The sequence below is a fragment of the Amblyomma mixtum genome, chromosome 9 (genome assembly GCF_055824585.1).
Source record: "Amblyomma mixtum isolate Tamu chromosome 9, ASM5582458v1, whole genome shotgun sequence".
Classification (NCBI taxonomy): Eukaryota; Metazoa; Arthropoda; class Arachnida; order Ixodida; family Ixodidae; genus Amblyomma; species Amblyomma mixtum.
Genome location: NC_143020.1, coordinates 72,758,677 through 72,777,490, shown reverse-complemented (window position 1 = coordinate 72,777,490; position 18,814 = coordinate 72,758,677). Strand labels below are relative to the sequence as shown.

At 46.1% G+C, this 18,814-nt stretch overlaps 1 pseudogene across 1 annotated transcript; it reads right to left on the bottom strand.

Moving 5' to 3' along the window:
• Window positions 1-4,144: 4,144 nt before the first annotated feature.
• LOC149329698 (uncharacterized) lies at window positions 4,145-13,293 on the bottom strand (annotated as a pseudogene). Its single transcript, XR_016285455.1, has 4 exons — window positions 12,964-13,293; window positions 8,023-8,452; window positions 7,186-7,775; window positions 4,145-4,761 (listed from the first exon to the last, which is right to left on the bottom strand). The product of XR_016285455.1 is annotated as an uncharacterized LOC149329698 (transcript).
• Between the last annotated feature and the right edge of the window lie 5,521 nt (window positions 13,294-18,814).

Genomic DNA, 18,814 nt, shown 5'->3' with positions numbered 1-18,814 from the left:
ACGGAAGTGAAAAAGTGATGTCTCCAATACGTATGGTTTGGCTTATCACAGTTTGTGGCACTTTTTCAGGTGATCGGCATGTTCGCATGTCGCGCAGAAGCCTCTATAGATTTCTACAATTTCAGTGCTGGAGGCCTTTTTTCATGGTCAATTGAACTTGACAAGCCAGCTATTAACACGGCTCAGCATGCCTTTCGATTAGCTTGCGATAAGTAGAAAGCGAAAGGCACACTGCCACTAAGCTTCTGTCCCAGATGAACCCGGCAGAAAATGGCGCTTAGCCCTTTTGGCGTACGTCGTACGTACCTAGCGTACTAGTATAATAAATACCTCAATGAAAAAAAAAGAAAACAAAATGGCCCCAATGGCTGAATCGGTAGCGCGGATGCTTCGTGAATGGGAAAGCTGCTGTAAGGAGTGGCTTAATTTCATGCTGCTGTGGCGTGTCTTACGCATTTAATTTGCTGTGGTTCATTATTTGCGTAACGTACTCAAATATGTTGAGCAACAAGGCACGTTACAAACTGTGTGCTAAAAAATTAGCATGCGTCTGCTTTCATTCGAACTTAAACTTTACTTGTTTACATGACTGGCAAACTGGAATAAAAAAAACGTGGCATCTCGTATTTATATTGCGGCTGCTGCCTGGTATGTGGTCACCTACAATCCGGTTAATTGGGAGTACTCTATGAGAAGTGGGACTACTTTATTTATGTCGCTTAGTAGGCGTCCAGGGAGTCGAGGGTACCCTCCAATCACAGTGCTTGTGCCTGTGCGCGTACAAGAGGCCCACCCGCAGCGGCGTCATCCCTTATTAAAATGGTCGATAGATACCTTATAGCCTATATTGCCTTCCTATAGATAATTCTTGTTTTATTAACTGTCTATACACTGTCTATAGACAACAGTCTACCAAAACAGTTTGGACACTAGTGTATAAACTGCCTATAGCATTTGTATTGTCTATGGACTGTTCTCTAGGATTTGTCTATACAGAGTCTACAGGCTTTATAGACAGTAGTAGCCTATGGACAGTCACTTGTACGCTACTAGCTATGGAAATGTGTAGGAACGTACTATCTCGCCTCCATGCACGTTTAGCAACAGGAGCGTTTCAGCATTAAACCCGAACATTGCTTCCAAAAGGTTTTTTAGACAGTCTATAGACTGCCTAACAAACTTTTTTAGACAAAAAGAAAAAAAGCCTTTTAGCCAGCCTATAGACTGTCTAAAAAAGTTTTGGAAGGAATGTTCGGATTGAATGCTGAAGCGCTTCTGTAGCTTTTTCCTTTTTGTCTAAAAAAAGCTTTTTAGACAGTCTATAGATTCTAAGAAAAGCTTTAGAAGCAATGTTCGGGATGAATGCTGAAACTCTTTTGTTGCTTTTTCCTTTTTGTCTAAAAAAAGGTTTTTAGACAGTCTATAGATTCTAAAAAAAAGCTTTAGAAGCAATGTTCGGGATGAATTCTGAAACGCTTCTGTTGCTAAACGTGCGTGGAGGCGAGCTAGTAAGTTCCTACACGTTTCCATACCTTGTAGCGTGCTATATAAAAACGCGATACAATTACAGATAGGAGAAGATATTTTCATAATAACTTGTCATGGTGTTCTAGACAGATTTCGGGACACAATTTGTTTCTGCGTCCATTTCGCTTTTCCAAAGAAGTAGGTTAGGTTGACGTTGTGATCGAAAGTGTAACGGCACTCTGTTTTTTGTACTATGCATGCGACGTAGCACCACATGTTCGATGTTGGCTTTGAAGTGCACGGAAAATATTCTATTGGAAGAAATTTTTTTGCCACAGTATGGTTTTCGTCAGCATGGCTGCTTTTACTAAAACTTGTGTGCTCTTTCAGTTCCAGCTAACAGACGCCACAGTGCCTCTCACTTTGAATTAGGACGCACGAAGTCCGCGTTGGCACAGAAGGTGGCGACCGGATCCTTGTTAAGGCAGCTCTCCGAAGGTGACGAAGGCGAGGAAGTTTTGCTGGAGCGTCATCGACTGCGAGAAATTACTCGCTTGGAAGCGATAGAAGAAAGTGGGCGCGAAGCTGTTCTTGTATGAGCGATAGGAAGAGGTAAAAAATAAGCCATCAAAAGCGGCGTGCACAGGAACAGGTGCTGAGTTTCCACGAATTAATTAAGGAAAAATTGACCTTAAAAATTTTGTTCAACCATGAATCTTCTGTGCATGGTTTGCAAAGGATGAAGATAGTAACTTCGGCCGCGGCAGGTTGCTCCACGGATAGCAGGTCCCCTTCTGAAGGGAGGGGAAAAAAAAAGAACGACAGTAATGCGCGGTCGAACATCGTCATTTATTGCGATATAGTGTGCAGTAAAAGCAAAGTAGAGGCGACAGAAAGCCAAAGTCGAGGCTGCAAGCTGAGACGGTGCCATAATCATCCAGGTAAGCACGAAGGCTGGGGCATGCGTATACCGTCCAACAGGCGACGATATCCATTTGCGGGTCATGGGCCACATGGGTGGTCGTTTAGGAAAAGTTACTGCGAGGAAGCCTATCTTCCAGCATTAGTCTAAAGAAGGCCTTTTTGGGAACAGAACAACGCTGGTATATTTATATGCATGCGGAAGGAAATGCCACACAATACAGCGTATATAACAGCTACAATGAGCCTGTTGTATTTTTGGAAGAGATGCTCTGATCCTAACGGAGAAACACTAATGAAAAAAAAAAGCGTCTTTTTATAATTTTTAATATGTCGTGGCTTCGAAGTGTCTCTATTTAAGGTGTCAAAAGTGTCTCTGCTTGTATTATATAAGTAGATGGTAGTTAACAAAATTATGACAAAGTCGCAACCATTGTCTTCGCGCCTACAAAGGTTCATGGGGGTTTAACGTCCCACAGCCACACAGGCTACGATGCTCGCCGTAGTGAAGGGCTCCAGACATTTCGACCGCCTGGGTTCTTTAACGTGCACTGACATCGTACAGCACGCGGGCCTCGAGAATGTAGCCTCCATCGAAGTACCACCACCGCTGTAGGGATCGAACCCGCGTCTTTCGGGTCAGCAGCCGAGAGCCCTAATCACTGAGCCACCGCGGCGGCTCGCGCATAGAGAGATTCTACATACTAAATAAATTGCAAATAAGGCAAGGGCTTTTTTTTCGCAGAGAATGGATATAATCAGAGAAGGACGCAATATGCGGTTACTATCGTTCTACGAAAATGTTTCGAGAAATTGCGAACATTCGCAGCCAGAGAGAAAATAACATTTATTTATTTAGTTATTTATTCAATTCATGGTGCGAGACATATCTGAAGGTCAGAAATAAAACAAAATTAGTGTGGAGTCGAATCGTAGACACCAGTCGTCGTCGGGTCTCCACAAATATATTCGGCTGGACGCGCTCAGCCAGGCTGGAACGGAACAGCGCTCCGCCGGCCTTGCAGTTAAGCAGCCACGAAATCCAGTCTGCGCGTGCTTGGCAGGCGTACTGGGAGAGTCGTCGTCTTCTGCTGCCGGACCACGATGGCACGCTACATTAGCAACTATTTTTTTCAGTGTTTCTAACCAGAGCTGTTACGAAAAGAGCTTTCATACCAGTGTTTTCAGAGGAATTTCTTACTAAGGTGAAATTAATCCATAAAGAACTGAAGAAAGAAATGGAGCCTACAAGGGCGTTCACTAACAAGAAGTTGTAATGGATGGCCCGTCTCCGCGCTCAAGTTTGGTTCAAGGCAGCAGTTCAAACTTTATCCGAAGTTGATGATTATGTACGTACCCGTCACGCATGAGATCTTGGAGTCTAATCAAACCAACACAGCAACGAGCCACGTTGTTGGATGTTGTTGGCCTTTGATTAGCTATGCAGTCCGGACATTGTTCAAATTTCCGTACAGGGTCTTCCCCTCCTCTCGGATGAATTACGCTCATCCTGACCTTGTGCTTGAAAGGCCACTGGACTTCGTCGTCCATGTCGCCCTTGTGCAGGGTGTACTTGAAAAGCAGCTCTACAGATCTGCCACCGAAGAAATAGACTCCAGGACACATGCAGTAGCCGCACAGGCACACCTTCTCGCTGTCATACTCATCGATGCATTTCTCCACTAGCTCGTCCTGAAGCGATTTCACTTCTTTTACAAGAAACTAGCATTGTGACACCTGCGCTGCTCTCTCTCTACGCTCATCAGGTTGCAAACTTTCTTCATCTTTTCCCTTGAAGTCATCCTTGAATTGTTCAATGCTAGCTGAAATCTGCGACAATTCGTCTCGCTTTCTGTTGAATTTTTCACTCAGTGTTTTTTCCATGGTTTTCAAAGAAGCGTAAACTACATCCCCGCATGTGTCTAAAGATTCTTTAAGTTCAGCCTTAGACGACGCCATTTCGTCGTGGGTCTGTCTTGTCAAAGACGTCAGTTCTTGACGCAGTGTTTCCTTTAGCGTGTTTATGCCATGAGAGATTTCGCTCAATCGGTCCCCATGCGTGCTGATATCGACAGCCATTGGCCTCAGATACGCTGTGATTTCACCCGCCTGCCTTTCGAAGGCTCCTCTGAAAGAAGTCAAGGATGCTGCCTCCTCCGCGTGAGCCGCCGGAGCTTTGGTTTCGGATGCGAGAGGTGTCGAAGTGTTGCAAAAGGTCGACCGGAGATGCTCGCACATGTCTCTGCAAAGGACGGTGGCCGAGCACTTGGGACAACGGACGGAGTGGTGTTCACATTCCAGCTGGAAATGCCGGACGATCCCTGAAGCTGCCGTCTCATACTGGCAGCCACTGCCTTCATTCCAGCACTTCACCTGCATGGATACAAAATAAGTCACTTGGAGAGATGGTGAATCGGGGCATAGCGAATAGGAAATGGGTTTCAATATTATGGGCTATTTGGCAGGCCTAAGAAATGAAATGGGAAACGGGACAGATATTTTGAAATAGAGTCAAGTTTCCTATTTGCACTCTATACAGAACATGTATCGTTCGCGTTGTTCAATAGGTTCTATCAAAATCGTAATTAAAAATATTGAAGTTTGAAGAAGGGAAAAAAAATATGTGCCTAACCATTGGTCGAACATCTTGAAAAGGATGGTGATCTTATTGTGAACTGGCACACCATGTTCGAGGAAAGTGTGTGACTTATCACGAAACAGCCTTTCAACAGGGGGAAGACCACACTCGTTTGGTCGTTGAAAAAAAAAAAAGGGGGGGGGGGCGGGGGGGGGGGGGTTGAACCCTAAAACGTTGGCGACGCTACAGCACGGGTCTAGGGTGGGTCGAGGAGCTGCACGACGGCTTCATAGCGGCTGCTTGAGGCACCCGCGCTTGAACCGCACGCTAAATCTGAACCTAATATGGGCTTTTTCCGTGGAAAAAGAACAAGATACGCTGCTTTGTACACAGCGGGAAGGTAGGAACGGGCAGATGTCGGCTTCGCGCGACTTAAGCGCAAGGCTTTCCGCACTGTGGCATCGATAAGGTATCGATAAGGTACTGATAGGTGGTCAATAAGTAATCGATAACTGATAGATAACCGATTGATAATTAATCGACTTCCGGTTTGAGGGTCTAGACTTCCTGTCACGAGACACTTTGTTGGCGTGAAAAGTGTGGAAGTCTTAAGTCGGCGTCTTGGTGTGACGTCTTGAGGTGGGACGTCATAAGGTGCCAGGTCATAAAGTGTGTCGTCATGCTCACATATTTCTCCAATGCAAATGCCACACTGATCTCTAACGTTTTTTTGAGATGAGAGCAATAATGCTGTATGGGAACGAAATGCCCGAAGATACGGCGTATATAAAGACTGAAATGAGCCTGCTGTACTTTTGGCAGAGTTTTACTGATCCTGACTCAAAAAACGCTTATGTGAACTAAAAAACTCTTCTTTCTAGTTTTGATTATGCCGTAGCTTCGAAGTGTTTCTATTTACGGTGTCGTAACTACCCCTGGTTGTACTAAATAACTTAAAGTAAAAAAATCACCTGTGCTACTAACAGAGAGGAAAACAAAACGTGAAAACTTTCAATATAGCTTTAATAACACCCTACTGGCTACAGTCCATGAATATAAATATCTTGGTGTGATGCTGACAAAAGACATCAGGTGGGACACCCACATAAATACATCACAACTAGCGGCCTGAAAGTACTATTATTCCTTAAAGATGCCTTGGACAAGCACCGCCTGACGCAAAATTACTATCCTACAACACGTCCATCAGATCCACCTTAGAGTACGCTAACATAACTTGGTTTCCGTTTTCTAAAGAAACAAACAAACCAGAGCGGGTGCAAAGGAAGACAGTGATAATCACCATTAATAAATACAAATTAACAGATTCTCCTCCAGTGCAGAGCCATACTGATCGGAATAGCGTGATCGGAATAGCGTAGATCCATCAATTCTGAACAGTCAATCAACAGATAGCTTTGGTTCATGGCTTCTGAATAATTAATAAGAAACATCGTTAAAAGAAACCATGTCATTGCTTTTTTTATTTCTATGCAGTTTTGTCTGTGATGTAGTACTTTCTCTTAAAAAAAAATGTATAGATAGTACGAATACCTGTATTTGTAAACCCATTCTTGCTTTTCACGCTGTATTACCATATGTTATCCAAACCGCTACAAGTGGCTGTTATTGCTAACATGTTGCCAAACCTGGCTCATTCCATTGCATTACATCTACTCGACAATCTTATATGCGCCCTTCCTGGAATAATCCTGAATTGGATTGGCAGCACCTTTGAATAAATAAATAATATTTACAAATATTATTACAAAGTCGGAACCATTGCGCCTTAGTGCATATAAAGATTGGATTCGTGCTTAACTGGAAATGAAGGATGGCTTCTATTTTACGCATGAAAACGATACAATCACAAATGGACCCAATAAGCTGTTACTTTTGTTTTAGGAATTGTTTAGAGAAACACGCATCATTCGCAGTGAAAAGAAAAGTGTCATTTATTTATTTAGTTTTTTGTACTGAGGGTCAGAAATAAAACAAAATGAGAAGATATTTTTGTGCAGCGTCTCTAATCAGAGCTGTTGCGAAAGGAGCCTTCATACCAGTGTTTTCAGTGGAACTTCTTCCTAACGTAAAGTTAGTCCCTAAGGAACTGAAGAAAGAAATGGCGCGAAGTTGTAACGGATAGCCTGTCCCCGCGCTGAAGCTTGGTTCAAGCAAGCAGTTCCAACTTTATACGAAGCTGGTCACTATCTACGTACCCGTCACGGATGAGATCTGGGAGGTCAATGTCAGGAAACTGGAGACAACACGTGTTGCTTGACGTTGTTGGCTTTTGATTGCTTGGGTCAAATGGATCTGCTTCAACTTGCAGCCCAATGTCTTCCCTTCCTCTCGGATGAATTACGCTCGCCCTGACTTTGTGCTTGAAAGGCCACTGGAGATCGTCGTCCATGTCGCCCTTGTGCAGGGTGTAGTTGAATTCAAGCCATACACATGTCCCCAAACGCAAGAACCAGACTCCAGGAGACATGCAGTAGCCGCGAAGGTACACCTTCTCGCTGTCATAGTCAGCCCTGCCTTTCTCCATCGCCTCGTGTTGAAGCGATTTCACTCCTTTTATAAGAAACTCGCAGTGCGACACCTGCGCTGCTCTCTCTCTACGCACATCAGGTTGCGAAGTTTCTTCGTCTTTTTCCTTCAAGTCAGCCTTGAATTGTTCAACGCCAGCTGAAATTTGCAACAATTCGTCTCGCGTTCTGTTCATTTTATCGCTCAGTGTTTTTTCCACGGTTTTCAAAGAAGCGTTAACTGCATCACTGCATGTCGCAAAACATTCCTTGAGTTCAGCCTTAGACGACGCCATTTCGCCATGGGTCTGTGTTCTGAAAGACGTCAGTTATTGACGCAGTGTCTCCTTGAGTGTGTTTATGCCTTGAGAGAATTCATGTTCAGTGCTAGCTGCAATCTTTGACACTAAGTCGTCTCGATCGAGTTCCGCTTAATTTATCGTTCAGCTTTTTTTCTACCCTTTTCATATTTCTCAAACAAGTGTTAACAGTATCGCTGCATGTCGCAAAACATTGTTTGAGTTCAGCGTTGGACGACATCATTTCCTCGTGGTTCTGTCCTTTTAAAGACGTTAGTTCTTGACGCAGTGTCTCCTTGAGTGTGTTTATACCATGACAGATTTCGCTTAATCGGTCCCCATGTGTGCTCATATGGACAGCGATCGGCCTCAGATATGCTGTGATTTCCCCCGCCTGCCTTTCAAAGGCTCCGTCTGAAAGAAGTCAACGATGCTGCCTCCTCCGCGTGAGTCGGTGGAACTTCGCTTTCGGATGCCATGGATGTGGAAGTGTTGCAAGAGGCCGACCGGAGATGCTGGCACACGTCTCTGCAAAGAACGGTGGCCGAACACTTGGGACAACGGACGGAGTGGCGATCGCATTCCAGCTGGAAATGTCGGACGATCCCTGAAGCAGCTGTCCCATACTGGCAGCCGCTACCTTCATTCCAGCACCTGACCTGCTAGGGTACAAAAAAATGGCTGTCGCTCAAATTGGTTAAGCCGGGAAATCGCGAAAGCAATACCCATGGCTACGCCCTCGCTCACATGATAGTCGTGCTGTTGTGGTGCTTGTGTGAAACTTGTTGTATACCTTGGTGCTGCTGTGGTGATCACTTCGCTGTTCTATGTACAACTAGTAGTGAAACTATAATCGCTGCGCTGTGAGGATATACTTGGTTGCTGGTGATGTTAATGCAGGCTGTAGAACTGCTGTTCCTGCATGCTCTTGCTCTGTCTGTGTAGCTCGCCGCTCTCTTTTACGCGCATTACGACGAGCCTCCCTAGTGGTAGGCGGCATCGCCGCGAAGCAATGTTGAGGCGCTGGTGGTTGGCACAGCTACTGCTTTCTAGCGACGTGAGTCGAGCCTAAATCTCTTCAGCGTAACGCCACAATCGCGCTCCTAGCGGAGAGCGCAGGAGTTAGGCGCCCGTAGTCGTGGCCGCCGCGATATGCTCCGGCGGCGGCGCGCGCCGTTGCTCAAAATTACGAGGAACTTTAGCGGCTAAACTGGTGAAAGGCGAAAACCTGAGTGCTGCGTTCTGCTACGCGATTGTTCACTGCACATTTTGTTGCTACATTAATTAACTGCCAATTAATGACGCTTAAGCTTCGCCTTTAGGAGTGGAACGCGACAGCGTGTTGTAGCGCTGCCACGGAGTCCAAAGAACGCCACCACCTGTTCGGCGCGGTGCGTTGCCCTTCGAACGCAACGCTTTTTGAGGAAAGGAAATGGTCTGTAATTCTCTGTCATCTCGGTGGACACCTGAGCCGCACCGTACAGGAAGGGAGGAAGTGTGAGTGAAAGAAGAAAGAGGGGCCGTAATGAACGAAATGAAAATTGTATTTGAGGAAAGGAAATTACTCATTAACTGTCTCACATATCTCAGTAGACACTAGTCGAAAATTGTATTTGAGGAAAGGAAGTTGCGCAGTAACTATCTCATATATTTCGGTGGACACCGGTCAATTTTCGCGCCCGGTGACGTCACGACAACTTGGGTCAATCTGAAACGCGGACAAATACGCCTTGCTCGTCGGTGAATTTGTTTTTGAGGGAAGGAAATGTATGTGTCTCTCATATCTCGGTGGACACCTAAACCTCGCCGTAACGGGAAGGGAGGAAGATGGGAGTGAACGAAGACACCGTATTCACTAGACGCACCTTTGTTCATTCCAAACCATCGAGCTGGCATGGCGGAGTGGTAGCGTGCTCGACTCGCAAAGGGGCTGAGTAAGACGGAGGAGCGAACTTTAACGCGCCTGCAGACAGGTACTCTACTCTGTCATGCAATCTTAAAGCGTTACGATCCTAACACGGATGGGCGATGCCCACACTGTGGGGAGACCTGTGATATCTTCCACATGGTGTGGGCATGTACTCAAAATCCCCAACTCCCCCTTCCCCTACCCCTTCCAGAGAGGCATGGGAGACTGCCCCTCTCAACTGCTCCTCGCTTGAGTCCCAAAGGGCTCTGGTGAAACGGGCTAGAGACGGGGCATTGTCATGCGGTGTCCCGGACTAGGGACGCCGACCATGTAGCGGGGCCACTCTGTGGCTCCCAAACTCTATTTCAGTAATTAAAAGTTTTCACCACCACCACCAATCCGGAGACCGGGGTTCGATTCGCAAGCTCGGCAAATTTCTTACTGGGGTTTATTTATTTATCTGGTCTGACTAGAAAGGTTTGACTAATTGGTTAAGTAGGGAATTAATTAAACTCAGTCAAACTTACTTGGGGCATCACTAAACGATCCCTTTAATTGGTTGCATGGTTAGTAGCCAAAGTACAATTGGCCCCGTTTGAAATTCGCGCACTGTGACGTCACGACGGTTTCGACCAATTGAAAAGCGTGACATTTCTGTCGACAGCTCCTGCTTACAACGATGATTCATTAAAGGCTTCCGCCTTAAAAGCGCGCTTCGATCGCGGAGGCCACGCCGTGGTGGCACCGCCGCGGCTTGCGACGGCGCGAGTCGGTCGCCCTTCTCTTCGGCGTGACGTCACAAAGCACCTGTTGCGCTCCTGGCGGAGAGCGCAGGCGTTAGGCGCCGGTGGTGGTGGCACCGCCGCACCACGCCAAAGGCTGAAAGTGCAAGTACGAAAGCTTTCGCTTTAGTAAGTCACTTATAGCGATGGTGAAGCTGGGTATACCGAATTAGCAATGGGTTTCGATATTATGCGCCCTTTCACGGGCCTGAGAAATGAAACGGTAAACGCAACAGATATTTTGAAAGAAGAATCAATTTTTATATACGCACCGTATACAGAACATGTATCATTCGCGATGTTCCCTATGTTCGAACAAAACCATAAATATGAATATTGAAGCGTTACGAAAAGATGAGATTAAGTGCATAACCATTCGTCGAACATCTTTAAAATTATGGAGATCTTAATGTGAACTGACACACCATGTTCGAGGGAGGTGTGTAAGGTTCCACCGAGCAGCTTTGGAAGAGGTGGAAAGCCACGTTCCTTTGTTGGTTGAAATAATTACCAGTCGGTGAGGCGGCGCATGATCTAGCGTTATTTGTACGTTTCTTCATTTAGTTTTGCCCAAACCATTTAGATGGCAACCTATTCAGCGTAAGAAAAATAGTTTGACGCCACTTCGGATTTCCTGCGTCAAGTAGTTCGGTCGTAAGAAACTTCTCAAGATCCAGGAAGTTACGGTTTTGGAGACGAAAGGTCGTCAGTGCGGATCCCTGTAACGCCCTAAGCAAGCTTTCATTCGACAAGTAATTTTATGCTTCATAACCCGCTGAATCGTTTGATATCACTTCGATTGTTCTATGCCAATTAGGTGGTTCACAGTCTTTGTACCTATGGTATCATCACTCAGTGGTCCAATGTGGCTGTTTGTACACTGGGCTATTAACATGGAAACGAAAGTATAGTAGTATATGCGCACTTGTACGCGGCACTTGGATGCTGCGTATAAGTATAGCTCGATGCTATGCAACCATTTGGGTCGCATGGTATGGCACCACCCTGGTACGTGATGATGCACCACCTGGTAAGCGGTGCATACCACCCATGGTTACGTAATATGGGAGCCGTGTTGGTCACGTGACATGTAAATTTTGTTTGAGCAAACGCTAACCACTGTAGTGACCATATTTAGACAAAGACGTTGTATTGCATACTCACAGGACCTTGAGTAGTGCGACTAGTAGAGCTGACGCTATAAAAAGCAAAGGCCTGCCTCCTATAACGTTGGCGACGGTACAGTACGGCATTTTACGGTGCATCGAGGAGCTGCACGACGGCTTCATAGCGGCGGCATTAAGCACATACGCCTGAACCGCACGCGAACTTTGAATCTAAGAGGGGCTTTTTCAGTACAAGAACAAGACAAGCGGCGTTCTACACCGTGGGAAGGTAGAAACGGTCAGATGTCTGCTTTGTCCGACTTAAACTCAAGACTGTCCGTCGTCTATTTATGCTCGTGCTAACCAGGGAAGCACTGAACGAGCCAGCTGTGCGAGATAAGTGAGGAACGCATACGCCTACCTGAGCGTGATGCAATATCATAAACTAATGCAAACTTCATAACTGTCTTTGTCTCTCGGTGGAAAGCAAAGTCGGCAAAAAGAGCATGTTTCTCGTAATGTTCGTGGTAGTGTTTTTTGCCCGAGTTTAAAAAGTCTATGAAGTAAGATTTCGATTCAACAGATTAAGAAATCACGCTCTACTTGAAGCACACTGGCAGCACCTATCAGGCCAAAGTTCTAGTCCCGGTCTCGGCTAAAGCCAGAATGCTGTGTTTCAATGATGATCGAAATACCCGCTGTTTACGACGAAACTTTGGCGGTCGCAAAGTTTGCCTCGGGGCTAACCAATGCACCACGCATAACATCTCCACCTGTTGATAGCACTGGAGAATGAGGAGATATTTCCTCTCTCCATACTAGCTCTTTTAAGTGCAAGAATATCTGCAGAGCGTCTCAACGCTGGGCAGCAGAGAGCATAGCTAAGCGTGTATAATGTTTGCTTAAAGAAACACGTAGTATACTATATAAGTTGACTATAGGGAGTAGTCAATGACGTCACAGGGGCCGCCATTTTACAGTCTGTGGAGCACACCGAATGGCTGCAGCCGCGTCCAATGGGGCTATCACCTCCTGTTCCGGCCTGCACTGCTAAAGCTACGTGCTGGGCATCAAAATGGCGCCCATGACGTTACGTGAATATACAGGAGTTCGTGTTTTCAAGGTTGTGCCGGCGCCCTCATTATTTCACGGATAAAATTCGTATCCGACGTTACATTACACTGAAAAAGCGGATCAACATCAACAGGAATACTTTACTGGTCCCTTCCTTAGCATACCACTTTTTTACGGTCCTCCGAGGGATGTAAAATGCGTACATATGCGGGGCACTCTCCGCTGCAGAGACACGCAAGCGATAAGAAACAAAAAAAAAAAAAGCCCAAGCAACTCTACTCCTTGACATTCTCGTTTACCTCCCTTCTCAGCAGATCGTCAGCGAAGTCCATAAGGATGACGTCATGCTCCTCGCAGGCGTTGCCGTCCAGAGGACACTCGTATGAGCCATCCTGGCAGCAATGCCCGTAGCAACACTCGCACAGCGCATGCGTGCAGGGCAGCAAGGCGGTCTTCTTTCGCACCAAACCGCAAGCACTGCACACTCGATTCGCTGGAAGAGGCTTGACGAAAGTCAGGGGCCTCCAATCGAGCTCTGCGGTGAATCCCACCAGCGTATACTGTTGGCTTGAGGGTGGCATCGTTCACCACGTATTCGTCCGCTGCGCCGGTCGCATCAGTAACTTCTTTTTCCGCCCCTTCAGAGCGCACTCTTATCTTCTTCGTAGCGGTCGTCAAGACGACAATCGCGACTGCTTGAGTTTCCTCTCCTCGCGAGTGCGCCGTTCAACCGAGATACCACACGTGGAAATACACTGCTGTTCGCTTGTCATGAAACGAGGCTAGGGTGGCTTAATAAACTGATCAGAACCCAGTCAACCACGGATATCCGTGGTACGTACGAATAAGATTCGAATCTCCATTGCCGGGTGGGGATGTCCGTAGGGCATGTTCATATCCGGACATACACATCGAAGATTCGGAGTATATCCGAAGGACGTTCGTTATCTGATGGCTGGCGGATATCCGGGAACGGATGTCTGACGAGTATCCGTGAATATACCTGTAGGGATTTGAACTTGCAACATCACATACATATTTTGTTTTTCCTCACATAAAAAAATTAAAAGAAATTCTATTTTGCAAACTACAAATTCAGCCGATCAAATTTCTATACCGGAAATTAGATTTATATTCGAATTAATCAATTAACATCGCTCGAATACGGTGCTGATATGAAAGAACGTGAATTAAACTAATTGCTTGACTTGTAGGTTGTAGCTTGTGGCTTGTAGCATTGCACGGGTTCCCATTCAGTGTGTGAAAATAATCCTTGATGAATATGTATCGCCCATAATGTTTGAAACAGGAAGATATTTTAGCAAACATTCTTTTTACTGTAAAGAACAGGTTTGCGTCTATCTCAAAAGAAATGCGCTGAAACTTGCCCCCTCCCCCCCCCCCCCCGGAAAAAAATACAAAAACTGCGAAAATAACATGTTACACTTGTTCTGTAAACGCTTACGCAGGACTTGCAATGCCAACAGCGATAAGAAAACTCGTATTTCTTTGATGAAGCACGTTTAATTAACAGCTTACAGAGAAGATGGAATAGCGGAGATGCTGCAAAGATCAGAAAATTAAATAATATTTTAGGAAGTACCCATAACCATCCGTACTGTGACAAAATCTTTCAAGCCACTATAATCTGGTAAACTCATCAAACATAGGGCCGCAAAAAGCTACAGCTTGAAAGTTATTCGTCCCCAAGAAATCGTCAGAGGTGGACACTTCCTTATCTGAAGTGGGATTCAAAGCACATTATCTGCAGTCTGTCATTTTCTACGTATACCCGTTCTTCTTGTGATCCTCGAGGTAGAAATAATCAAAATAACAGTAAAAAGGCGCGTTACTTGAAAATTTTGGCTTTTCATTCTCGTTTCAACTAAGGGGCACAGATCTCAGCACCTCCTGTTGGGTGAATGACGTACATCCTTGCCTTAAGCGCGACTGGCCATTGAACACAGCTGCCGATGTCACCTTTGTGCAGAGCGTACCTAATGTGCAGTGTCAGTTTCATACAGTTTCTTCATAATGACGACAGGACAAATGCAGTAGCCGCAGAGGTACACCTGTTCGGAGCCATATTGTGCCGCCCCTGTCTCCATGGCAAAGTCCTGAAGGAGTTTTACGGCTTTTACGAAAAATAAACACTGATTCACTTGCAGTCACCTATGTTGGGGAGCACTGCTGTGGAGATACAATCTGTTTTGACTGTTCCGAAGAGCGTGTTGTCGGGCTACTTGGTTCTGCAAGTGAAATGCGCAACAACTTAGACAGGGCACAGAAAGAAACACATACAACAGTTCACGAGCGCAACTGAACTGTTGTGAACTGCGCTCGTGAACTGTTGTATGTGTTTCCTTCTGTGTCCTGTCTAAGTTGTTGCGCAATTCTCTTATATACTATGTTTTGACTGCCTTCTCTTGATCCTTGATTTCTTGTATGGTAGCTGGATTATGCGAGAAGCTTCGCTCAATTCATCTTCAAGTCATCTTTCTACATTGTTTGTGTAGGTGTAAAAAGTGCTAACCGTGTCGCTGCATGTGGCAAGAGATTTTTTTTTAGTTTTTCCTCAGACAAGTTTTTAACCTTCTTCATTGTTGGAGCCCCTATTTCTCGTCTAACAGTGTTTATGTCGTGACAACTTTCGTTTAATCTGTCACCATGCCTGCTAATATCAACAATCATAGGCCTAAAATATGCTGCGATTTTTTCACTCTCCCTGTTAAAGGCTCCTTCGAAAGACAAAAGCGCCGTTTCATCCATATGACCAGGCGGTACTTCGCTCCCGGATGCCAGAGGCGTCCACGTGTTGCACGAGGCTGATCGAAGGTGAGCGCACATCTCTCTAAAAAGAATGGCGGTAGAGCACTTGGGACAACGGGTAGAGTGGTGTTCGCATTCCAACTGGAAATGTTGGGCAACCCTTCCCGCAGCCGTCGCGTATTCGCACCCACTACCTTCACTCCAGCACTTCAGCTGCAAGGAGACAAAAGAAGTCACTTTCAGACATGTTGCGACTATGTGGCGAGGGACTAGTGACGTTCTCTAGGCTAAGTGTCTCGGCTATAACCGCTCGGTTGTGGGGCTTTGATGGCTGCGGAATATTTGTCATTATACTTCCTTGAATTGATTTCGAGAAATTAAACTCTGCAAGTGACAAACATTTTGTAAGACAATCACATTTTATATTTGCTGTGTACACTTAGTCTGCATTGTGTACCTTGGTCACTTTTTCGTACGCACGTAACGCACAAAAATAGCGGTGTCATACAGATTGAAAATTTTTTGCCACACCATTCGTGACAAACTTTTCAGAGTATGATAATGTTACCGAGAACTGATACATTGTGTTCGAGAAAGACGCGTAGCTTATCACCGAGCAGCCCGGCAATAGGTGGCAGGTGACACTGTTGTATTCAGCGAAGATTACGACGGCCTGCCCCTGATATCTTCGGCGACGCTCCAGCACTGCATCCTAGGCTGCGTCGGGGAGCTGCAGGACAGCTTCACAGCGGCGGCTTCAGACACCCCCGGTAGAACGGCATGCGAATGCTAAATCTAAGAGCAGTTATTTCCGTACAAGCAAAGCAAGACATGCTGGTCTGCACCTACGGCGAAGGTGGAAAGAGGAACACCCCGGCCGTGCGCGACTGAAACGCAAGGCTCCTCCATAAATTTAATCACATGCTAACCGAGGAATGAATAAACGAAGCCCGCTGTGCTAGATAACTATGGATCCGCTTTTAGTTATCTGATTACTTTGAAACACCATAAAGTAATGAAAAATCTACTCAGTAACTCATTTTCTCTTCGTGGAACGGTACATTGGAAAAAAGAGAATGTTTCTTTGAAATCTCGGTATGGTGTGTCCCTTACCTGAGCAGACACAGAGGTTAAACCGACCTTTAGCTTGCGGACACCTTATTCACAAATTTCGCCCCTTATTAAAGCACGCTGGCGCCATCTCTCAGGTCAGTGGTCGAGGGGCAGCATCAGTTAATACCTTAATTCCATGTTTCAATCATTATCGAGACGTCCGAGTTTACTACGGAAATTTCGACGCAACCGGCTTTCTTCCGTAGCTCACCAATACACCGCGCATACCAACTCCAGCAATCGGAGCCAGCGGAGACTGAGGCGAAATTTTGGGCTGTGGGCGGCCTCATTAATTTACAATATGTTTTATGGGTGTTTAAAGTTCCAAATCAACGTAGGTTATGAGGGACGCCGTAGTGAAGGGCTCCACAAATTTTGGGCCTCCTGGAGTTCTTTATCGTGCACTGACATCGCAAAAAACACAGGACTCTAGAATTCCGCCTCCACCGCAGTTCGACCCCCGCGGCCGCGATCGAACCCGCGTGTTTCGGGTCAGCAGGCGAGCGCCATAACCGCTGAACCACCGCGGTGTCTTTTAGGCTTGACCAAGGGATCGAACACATCTTGGACGAGAAGCCATTTAATTTCGTGAGTTTTCCGCGGAGACAGACAACATCGTACAGAGAAATAGGACGCACTAAAGATTGACCTTAGTCCTAGCTTTTTCTGATGTCGTAACTAGTTGGCCTGCTTTGAAAGAAGCGAATAGCCGTGATGAAATCTTTGTAAAGTGTTCATGCATTACGAGTTCGGTCAGAAAAGGAAATGATTATGTGGATGATGCGCCGTATCCAACGAAGGAACGTGGAATGATTAATGTATGTATGCTACCTGCTGACTGCCCTTGAGCCACTAAGGCGTGAAGGTCAGGTAGGCCGCAGCGTGTGGCTCCGACCAAAGCCTGCCTGTATAGTGCGGTCTCTGGGAATAGGGGAAAGTTGTAAGGTACTGCCTGCGTATCGCTGCACCCGACATTAGACATCTTTAGCGTACCGTGTACCGTGACACCGTCATCAGAGTACCGTGAGCCCGTGTGCACCCAGTGCGCATGCGCAAATCACATTCACGGCGCCAGATGGCGCCAGGTACCCGGAAGATGCGCGCGCACCTGCACCATAGGATCCAATCACTGCGTGACAACCGGCGGTTAGGCGGACTCCCGGTACTACGGTAACGGCATTTCGGTACACAGTATGTTAAATATCTCTATTCATAACAGGTGGCAAGACAGGGGCCGTAAGCCCGAAGCAAACATTACGAAAAGCGATGGCGGAAGCTCGTGCTTAGCGTGGCAACTTAAACAGACTCGAAACTCAAGCCTAAGTCTTTCTGTACCTTACAACACTCTACCGTGCCTGTGGGGGAAGTACACATGGCGAGCTTTAAGTCGTTCACTGCATACTGAAGCAGAACAGCCTGCTATTCTCGTTCACCATAACACTATCAGGTTGAGCCGATATAAAGTGAACCCACTTACTTGTGCCAACACAGTCGTCAGGCGCTTCCACTCTTTCCTGTAGTGATCACTCGATACCATAGCGCGAAAAAAACCCTGACGCCAGAGAGGTAGGTTAGGTTGATGTTGTGACAGTTGTAACAACGCTCTACTTATTGTAGTGTATACGTCATTTAGCAGCTATTTTGGGCAATCATGGCTTCGTAGTAGACGGGAAATTTGTATGGGATGAAAAAATTCAGTGCCACAACATGGCTTTTTTGTTGCTTTTACTAAACAATGCGTGTTATTTTAACTCCAGCTAACGGCGCAGTGGCTCATGGCATTAGGAGGAACAGAGTCCGCGTCGGCACAGAAGGTGGCGACCGGATCCTTGCTAAAGGGGCCCAGAAACACAATCTTAGTTGACTGTTTTGCCTGTTGATCGCATACAGTGAGTTACAATGGCGCTATTAGCGTCGGTAATACCGCGTATATTACGTTTTTTAATATTTTAATGTCCTCCCAAAAACAAATTCATGGCTCTGATGGTGTCCCCACACAGTGGCGGGTCTTAGCAGCGGATATGACGTCACCTGGCGCGAGCTTGATGATTGAACAAACAGCAAATATACTGCAACTTTTGTGAATAAATAGAGAGACATTTTGTCGCCTGTTGGTGTTTTATATTGTATCAACAAAGACAAGTTGTTTGTCTTAGATAAAAGCCCTGCAAAGCAAGTAAAATAAATATACACCACCAGGGGCTGTGGCATGGAAACGACGCTGCCAGTCTCAGCAAGAACGAGTTAGAAAGAGCAGGCAACCATGGA